At 40.6% G+C, this 9,628-nt stretch overlaps 1 protein-coding gene across 9 annotated transcripts in view; it reads left to right on the top strand.

The window, feature by feature from the left end:
- Positions 1-491: 491 nt before the first annotated feature.
- MEF2A (myocyte enhancer factor 2A) overlaps positions 492-9,628 on the top strand; it is a 180,566-nt gene continuing 171,429 nt past the window's right edge. For 7 of the 9 annotated variants that reach the window (XM_005221713.5, XM_005221712.5, XM_005221716.5 and 4 more), the window contains exon 1: positions 492-607. The gene's annotated coding sequence lies outside the window, so the exon portion shown is untranslated. 9 annotated transcript variants of the gene reach the window in all.

Raw genomic sequence — 9,628 nt, 5'->3', positions numbered from 1 at the left:
GCTGCGGGGCGCGACGCCGCCGGGCCGCCCCGCCCTGGGAGGCGCCCGAGCCCTCATCAAGTGACCAATATCCCTTCCAGGAGAACACGGTCCTTCTGAGGGAAGCGGGCTCCGGCGCGCAGCCCCGGCGCCAAACCGCCGTCATCTCCTTCCTGTGCTGGGTGATTCGTCTCCTCACCCACCCGAAAAAACATAGTCCGCCCCGCGCGCCTTTGTGGGGCAGTGCTCGTCCTCACACGGTGTGGTTCTCCCGGCCCGTAACCTTTGTCTTTCCCACTCCAAGTGCTCTGGGCCCCACCAAGAAGATAACTCAGCCCTGAGAGGGAACCTGAAGGGAGACGCTAGAGAGGGAGCAAGGGGAAAGCAGGGAGAGGCGAGCCTGGCGGAGGAACACAGAGGGCCGTGGGGGCAGTGCGCACGCGCGCCTACGGAACGAGTTCCGGTCTGGCCGGGGCCTGTCTCCTAAAAATAGCCCCGGTGTGGGGATCCGTGCGCGGATGTCCCGGCGAGTCCGGGGCTGAAGGAGGCGGCTCCGGGCGGCGCGGAGCGCGGGTGGCGGGCCCTGGCTGCGGCGTGTACGCGCCCGCCCGCATTCGCCGGAGACCGGGTGAGGGCCGCGGGCGACAGGGCTCGGTCGGTGGGGTCGGTGGGGCCCGAGGGGCTGCGTCTCGGCGAGAGGACTGGGTGAGGGCTGGGGGGCGCCGGGGAGGGGGGCGGCGCCGCTCGGGAGGGGCGGCCGCGGGGCCCCCGGGACGGCGGCGCGGCGCCGCGTCCCGCTGGCAGAGGCCGGGGCGGAGGCGCGCTGCGGCGGGCCGGGTGGGGTGCGGGGAGGCGGTAGCAGTGGTCGCGTCGGGGTCGGCGCCTCCTGTGGAGGTGGGGGCGGGGTGCCCCGAGGGCGGGCCCGCGGGCTGAGGGGCGTCGCGGGCCGGCTGAGGGAGGCGCGGCGGCGCGGGCTGGGCGCTCGGAGTCTCCCGGGGCGCACGTCGCGTCTGGGGCTGGGGGGCGGTGGCGGACGTCGCCTCCTTGAAAGTTGAGGGAGTTCCCTGGGGGTCCGGAGGCTCTCTGTGAGGAAACGCCCGAGGGCCCTTTTCTTAATCTTGCTGTGCGAGGCAGGGGTCTTCTCGAAGCGACTGACCCCTGCTGCAGGGGGCGTTTTGCGCTCTTGTTGGAAGAAGTTCCCTCACTTCTGTTTTGGAAGAAGGTTGGTCTAACGGAGCGGAACTCTCTGTGTGTGTTGGGGTGTGTGTGTGTGTGTGTTTGTCACTGGCCGGTTCGGTACTTGGGGCCAGAAGGTGGCCTGGGCTGGGGGCACCTGCGGGTGCGGACTCCCGACGGTGCAGGGAGACGTCGCGGGGGACAAGGGTCAGCATAGGGAACCGCTCGCTGCCCCCCGGACGTCCATCCAAAGTAGATCCCGGCTCGCAGGGAAGGTTTTCTGTGATGGAAACTTTGTCCTTCAGTTCGATTGTCTGTCTTTGATCCATGAGGATCCCTTAGTAGGTGAGATAGTGTAAACAAGTTTGGAAATGTGAGCGTTTCTGAATCAGAAAAAACAAGTTGTTGTGTTCTTTCCCCCCCGCCCCCCTAAAGTGTCACTGTAAAAATGTCCTCAGACCTGATGACTGATTCCTGAGATAAGTAGCGCGCATCCTGTCAGGATCCGATAGGGATCCATGTGTGGATTGAAGAGTCATAGCACAGTGTTAACCTGCATTTTAGTTTACAGTGAGATTGTGATTCTAATAAGTGTGCTTTTAAAAAGGCCTGCTGTGGTGTGTTAAGAGTTACGTGTATTTTTAAGAAAAATCTTGTCCGAAAATTGTCAAGTTTTAGTGCAGTATGTTTTCCATGTGTATTTTTTTTTTTAGTAAGTGGAGAGAAGGTTCTCTAAAGCTGTAATTAGGTGTACATTACACAAGAGCACTTTTCCTTTAAGAATCCAGCTGTGTTGTTTTGGCAACTGCCAAGTACTCCAGTTGTCAGTTTTAAAATCTGTGTTACCTTGGCAGTACTTGTACAGTCTGTGGCAAAGGTAAACAAAATAGCTTAAAGATTTTTTTCCTGCAAACACAGAAATGGCATTTATTTTAGTATGAATTTAAGAAATGATAAAATAACTTGTTTATTATGACTTTTGTATGTGCATTTTTTGGTTTGGTTTATTTTTGAAGTTATAAATCTTTACTCATGTCTTTTCTTGTGAATGGCAGCTTTTGTTTTAGGAAAAAAGTCAAAAGTGTCTTCACTAAAGTGGATGACAAATTTAGTTAGACTTTATATCAAACAATGAACACATGTTATGTGTCTAGTTCTGTATGATGATGCACTAACTGATTCTGAAATCATTTTTAATTCTCAGTGAGCAGTGTAGTAAAGTGTAAAAAGTTGTGGTAATGGTGTTGCAGTGAAAATACCGAAGAATTAAAACTAGTGATTTAAGTACTTTGTAGACACAGTCTTTAATAAATCTGTTGAAAGAGTGCTTCCAATGAAAGTTTATTTACTAAAGCCATTGTGAGGTGGTAGTGATCTCTCTAAACACAATTATTTCATTTAATTCACCCTGTTGTTATATATATATAACTATGGTTTTATTCATCTTGGAGAAAAGATGATAAAATTATGTTTAACTCCTTAAATTACTTCCCATTAAGTTTTTTTTTTTCTCCCCACTAATTGTTTAGAGTAATGAGTGATTGAGTGGTGGAGGGTGTTCAGTAGAAGGAAAGTAGCTTTTTGGGGTTTAGAGGTAATAATTGTAATATCACTGTTAAATTAAAGCTTGAGAATGATCTATATTGTTAAGAGTTTTTAATGCTTCCTTAATGGGAGTACTTGTGACAAAGACCTTTACTTTGGTAAATGGAACTGGAAATAATCTTTTCAAGATGAGTTATTTTGAATGGTGAGGCTTTATTTTTCAGGGCAGTTGCATTATTGCTTTGCATTTTACTTTTAGGATGCAGTGCAGTTTAATTTTATTAATATTCAAGCAGCAGTGTCATTGCTCATTGGTTATCAGGAGAGAAATATTGAAGTGTATTCTGAGAGTAGTTAAGTAATTATGAAAATATTTATTAGAATATGATTTTGAAATATTTCAGTAAAGAGTTTTTTTAGTAGATGTGTTTTCTGATCTAGGAGAGAGAAACCATAAATTTGTTACTGGGAAATAGCATGCTTATCAGTCAGGTTTTGGAAAGCCATCTTTTTTCCTCTCCTTTTGCTGCTTTTATAAAGTCTAGCAAGAGGGATTTGTTGTAACATACAATGATGTTGGTCCTCGATTTTCTGTGGGCATTTTAAATTTTATATATTCTGTCTTGTAATCAGACCTTGCGTGTATCTTTTTGCTTTGAAAGTTATACACTTGGAAGATATTAATATTACAAAGTCTAGCTGAAATTTTTCTTTTATTAGTGATGGAGCAATGAAAAATAATGTTTTGTGGATTGAACATGTTTAGCATTGCCTTTTTTTCTAGATTAGAAAGAAAATTTCAGAATATTCTTACTAAAGTGAGGAGTGGTCTTTCAATGTGTAGTAATAAGACAACTATAAATATGGAAAATAAAGTCTATATTCTAGTTGGATAACTTTCTGCAAAAAACACTTTAACACATTGCGCTGATTTGCAAGAAAGGAAGGCTGCTTGACTTTGTTGTCAGATCTTGGTTCTGATCCCAGCTCTACCACTGACAAAGATATGAGACATCTTCTGTAAAATGGGAAGGAATTATACCACCTGCCCCATAGAATTGTTAAATGAATAGGTCCTAGGGGTTGCTTGAGGCTTAATGTACAAAATGTGTACAAAATGTATATTGCCTTCATCTCCCTTCATCCCTTCCTTCCTATGAAGATTGTATAGGTGATCTGCCTCTTACATGTACCTTTGTGTTTGTTACCAAAAGGGAGTTCATATAATGCATGAATACAGGAGAATGCTCATATATTTGTTTGGGATAAAATACCCCAACATCTTAAATTCATTGTCATAATTATACATTAAATGTTTAGTTGGCTTATCTGCAATCATTGTTGGATTCTAACTTCCATGATCTCTCTGCATATTAAAAAAATCAAAGTCAAATGTGAGTAAATTTCCTAACTTTCAATGAAACATATCTCTTAGTGATATCTGTGAGAGTCATCTTTAAAATATGGTATTTAAAATTTGAAATTATAAAAAATATTTTTATAACATACCTGGTTTAGTCACTAAGTCACATCTGACTCTTGCATCCTATGGGCTATATGTAGCCCGCCAGGCTCCTCTGTCCGTGGGATTTTCCAGGCAAGAATACTGGAGTGGGTTGCCATTTGCTTCTCCAGGGGATCTTTCCTACCCAGGGATTGAACCTGGGTCTCCTGCCTTGCAGGAAGATTCATTACTGACTGAGCCACTAGGGAAGCCTGGTGTATATATATGTAAAAAATAGCTTTTCTCTAGTGGGGTAATTATAATTTTTTATTCTTCATTTTATTTGTTTGGTGGAACTAAATTATTTTTGTATGCTTTATCTGTGTACTCTATGATAAATGGATGACTCCAGTTTATTATAATTGAGAGTGTAAGCCCATTTGTTGATAAGTCTCATGCATGGCACAGGATATGTGTTAACACATAATTAATAAATACTACATTATATAGATGTTTGTCATTTGCTGATTTTAGTAATTACTATTGGAATTGATACTTACTGAGTATTTTATTTAACATTGAATCATCTTGTTAATCACTCGAAATCATAAAAAAAATTAGCCGGTTTATGAGGTGGACTCTCAGATATTTGAACAATGGTGTAGGACAGCAGATAATTTACTACTTCATCAGTTTAATGATTGATGATGCTGAAAGCTAGAGGAATTGTTAACAAGGGTGCAAAAACATACTAGCTGATATGATTTCTAATAACTATCAACCAAGGCACATCTTTTTATGGTTGTCTTGAGTCAGTACTAATTTTATTTTTCTCCTTATACAAATACAGAAACTTTAATTTATGAACTTAAATTCAGCAATCAATAAAGTTACATTGTTACATGTTTTGAGAAATGTTTTGGTAGTGGGTGGTAAATTTATACTGCATGAGCTGGACCTTTTTCAGCAGCTCATTTTTGTTGCCAGCAGCATCGTTGTGGAGGTTGACTTGGATTACTTTGAGGTATGATTTGTCACCCTTGGAACAAAAGGAAACTCTTCATGTAACCTAGTAAGATAACTAATAACTGTTGGCTTATTAAAACAAGGTCTTTTGCATTGACTAATACTGTGTTTACTTGTCTTATTTTTTATCCCCACCCCTACCAATTTATCTTTTACATAAAGACTAGAATTGTATTTCTTTTTTTTTTTTAGAATTATATTTCTAAAATTCAGATCTAAATGTTATACTTCTTTTAAGAAAAACTTCAAAGGCATATAAAATCAGTAAAGAGGTAGTAATGTAAGAGATAAGAGGTTGATCTCTAAAATCTGACTGCCTAAGTTTTAGAATACCCACTCTAGCACTTTTTGTTCTTTGGCAAGTTCTCAATCTTCTTGAAGCTCAGTGTATAAAACAGTGATTATAATATTATCTACTTTGCAGAGTTGTTGAGAGGATTGAATGAGATGTATATTATCAAGCTTATAGCACAGTGCTTGGAACCTAAAAATGTAGTTTTTTTTTTTTTTCTTACTGTTACTATCATTACTACTACTGCTGTTGCCATTATTAATCATGGTTCACTTCGTAATATATTCTATCCTATCTTTTCAGGCTCATTGTCAGCAACAACCCTTCAGTTTCTATGACCCAGTTAAGGCCAGCTGTTTGCTCTTCCCTGAAAAGGCTATTATTTTCATGCTGATGTCTCCCACTTTTACTTTTCTGGCCCAGAATTTTCCTGATTTTGATACCCACTTGGAAATCTAGTTGGGATTTCAAACATAATGTTAGCTACATGACTAAAATGTAGCTATTTATTCCTCTCTCCCAAGCTTCTTTCTCCCTCTTATGTTCATACCCTGATGTCTCTGCTGGCCTTCCCCGTCTTAGTAAGTGGCAGTACTCAAGCCAGAAACCTAAGATAACATTTTGGATTCCTTTCTTTTCTCTCAGATCCAGTCCATCCACACATTCTGTTGTACCTTCAGAGTTTATATTGTGCTAATCCACTGCTCTTAGCCTTCATTGTGAAGTGAAAGTCACTCAGTTGTGTCCGACTCTTTGCAACCCCATGGACTATGCAGTCTGTGGAATTCTCCAGGCCAGAATACTGGAGTACATAGGTGTTCCCTTCTCCAGGGGATCTTCCCAACCCAGGAGTTGAACCCAGGTCTCCCACATTGCAGGTGAATTCTTTACCAGCTGAGCCACCAGGGAAGCCCTTCATTGCTGCCTCTTTATTTCACGGCATCATGATCTCTTACATGAATTACTGCAGTAGCCTCCTAACTGGACGTCTTGTTTCTTTTCCTATTCCTCATAAGTTCTTTATTCACACTGCAACCCTAGGGACCATTTTAAGAGCCTCAATCTTGTTATTTTTCCTTAAACTTCCCATTCTGATCTTTCTTATTCTCATCGTCTTTTCCTTCATTGGAGGCCAGCCACTTGCACCTCTCAGAGTTTTTTAAACTCTTTACTTCCATTTTAGGGTCTTGTGCACTTTTTGTACCACCTGCTTGAGATGCTTTTCATAAGGCTGACCTGGCCAAACTCTTTGGAACTTGGCCCAAATCTCACTTCTTCACTCAGACCATCCTGTTTAATGTTGCAGTCCAGTAGTTACTCTCTCCCACATTTTGTTTATTTCCGTTAAGAATACTTAGTATATTTGTAGGTATCTTCTTTGGTTATTGCGTAAGTATGGTGTTTCTCTCTGTTATCTGAATGTAGTATTTCTGTAGCTTGTTCATGTTTTTGCCAGGGATTGGAATGCTCCATTGTTCATATACCTACTGAAATATTTATCCTTTAAGTTATACCCCAAATGTTATCTTGATACTGATTTTAATCTTTTTAGACAAATTTTACCTCCCTTTTTCTCAATGCAAACAATATTTGTAGAGTAAAATGCGTTATTGAACATTTCAGTTCAGTTCAGTTGCTCAGTCATGTCCAACTCTGCGCCCCACGGACTGCAGCATGCCAGGCCTCCCTGTCCATCGCCACTCCTGGAGTTTACTCAAACTCATATCCATTGAGTCGGTGATACCATCCAACCATCTCATCCTCTGTTGTCCCCTTCTCTTCCTGCCTTCAGTCTTTCCCAGCATCAGGGTCTTTTCCAGTGAGTCAGTTCTTCGCCTCAGGTGGCCAAAGTATTGGAGTTTCAGCGTCAGTCCTTCCAATGAATATTCAGGACTGATTTCCTTTAGGATGGACTGGTTGGATCTCCTTGCCATCCAAGGGACTCTCAAGAGTCTTCTCCAACATCACAGTTCAAAAGCATCAATTTTTCGGCGCTCAGCTTTCTTTATAGTCCAACTCTCACATCCATACGTGACTACTGGAAAAACCATAGCCTTGACTAGACAGACTTTTGTTGGCAAAGTAATGTCTCTGGTTTTTAATATGCTGTGTAGGTTCGTCATAACTTTTCTTCCAAGGAGTAAGTGTCTTTTAATTTAATTTCATAGCTGTGGTCACCATCTGCAGTGATTTTGGAGCTCAGAAAAATAAAGTCTGTCACTGTTTCCCCATCTATTTGCCATGAAATGATGGGACCAGATACCATGATCTTAGTTTTCTGAATGTTGAGTTTTAAGCCAACTTTTTCACTCTCCTCTTTCACTTTCATTGAACATTTAAAGTAATGTAGTTGACGTCACTCTCTTCTGCTAGGCTGAGTTCCTATGTCAGAGATACTGCCTTGGTCTTTTAGTATGTTCAGTACACACCTGTCTGTCTTGCCACATAGTGAATGCTCAGTAAATGTTGAATTGAGTGAAAGTTGTCTGAACAACTAAGATGACCAACCCAAACCAAGTTTTCCAAATGAGACTTTAAAAATGGTAAAAGTGCTTTCCAGATTATAAAATACTGGTTTGTGCATTTTTTGTACATATTGACATGCATTCTGGGTTAAGGTTAGAATCCCAGATTGTTGAGCATTTCCTGAGATTCCATCTTGTGAGAGTTTTTGTTCCCAGCATTAGGAACCTAACCACTGTTTGTAATGGTGAAGATCATTCTACATTCTAAACATCTGACTTACAAATGAGATTTTGAAATGTAACTTATTTGCATGTTGGGGACTACTTGGTCAAAATGTTTATTTTGGTGATGAAAACTTTTAATAGTGTTAAGGTGATGTGGATCATGAAGAAAAGGGAGAAAAGAATCTGGGAGTCAAAAGATTTTATTTTTCAGAAATGACTCAGTTTACCCAAAGTAATGTTTTGGTGTTGGCAGAAGGTTGTTGTTGTTTTAATGTTTTGTTTTGGGAAAACTTTAAATGTAAGTTATAAGACTAATACAGTGAGCTCATATACTTGTCACCTAGATTCATCAATTGTTAATATTTAGTATATTTGCCTATGGTTCTCTGTATTTGCAGAGTGATTTCAAAGTCTGGAAACTGGTATTATTTTATCTATAATTTGAAGCTCCTTCATTACATCTTATAGAGGATACCAAAGATTCAAGTGTATTCAGTTAAAGTCAGAGGCGTATCTTTTGAGGCAGAACATCACAGATGCATACAAGGGATAGAAATGCTGCATTAATGTACATTGCTGACAAGGAAACCTCATATTAAACATCCAGCATACCATGTATTACGATGTAATAGCAGAAATCCACTCTCTAGATCTTCTTTTTCCTATTCTACCCTCCTTTTCCTGTCATAATTATTGTTATTGTTGAGCCATTTGAGAGTAGGTCTCATACATCGTGATCCTTTACCCCTAAATGCTTCAGCAATATTGCCTAAGAACAAAGAGATGTTCTTACATAACCACAGTATGATGGATTCAAGAAATTTAATATTGATACAGTAGTTTATTATACAGTTCATGTTGGAGTCTCTTCAGTAGTGCCAGTAAGATTCTTTAATAGTTTTTTTTTTTTCAACTCCTTTTTTATTTTATTTTAGTTGTCATATATCCTTTAACCTGAGACAGTCCTTGAACCTTTTCCCCCATGAAATCGTTAGTTTTGAGGAGTACAGTCTTTTGTTTTGTAGGATGTCCATTACTTTGGGTTTGTTGTGTTGCTTCTTCGTTGGTAGATTCAGGTTCTGCGATTTTGGTAGGAATACCACATAAACTTTGATGCATCTTTACTTCAGTGCTTCACTATCAGGAGGCAATATCATGTCTGTCTGATCCCTTGTTGTTGATGTTTACTTGTATCACTGGTTAAGGTTTGCCTACCAATTTTTTCTCCATATAAAAGTTTTCATTTTCCTCCTTGTTATTATTGAATAATCTTTGGGGAGCCGCTTTGAGGCTGTGTTTTTGTTTTCCCTAAAATGTTCACATAATGGTTTTAACATTCATTAGTGATTTTTGCCTGAATCAGTTATTGTACAGTGGTTCCAAAGTGGCGTTTTTTTACTGTTTCTTCTACATTTGTTACTTGGCCTTCTAGTAAGTTGTAAATTAGAGCTTTTCCTTCTCATTTGTTTATTTAAT

Source organism: Bos taurus, chromosome 21 (assembly GCF_002263795.3).
Source record: "Bos taurus isolate L1 Dominette 01449 registration number 42190680 breed Hereford chromosome 21, ARS-UCD2.0, whole genome shotgun sequence".
In the NCBI taxonomy this organism is placed as follows: domain Eukaryota; kingdom Metazoa; phylum Chordata; class Mammalia; order Artiodactyla; family Bovidae; genus Bos; species Bos taurus.
This window is presented reverse-complemented; position numbering and strand designations above follow the sequence as displayed.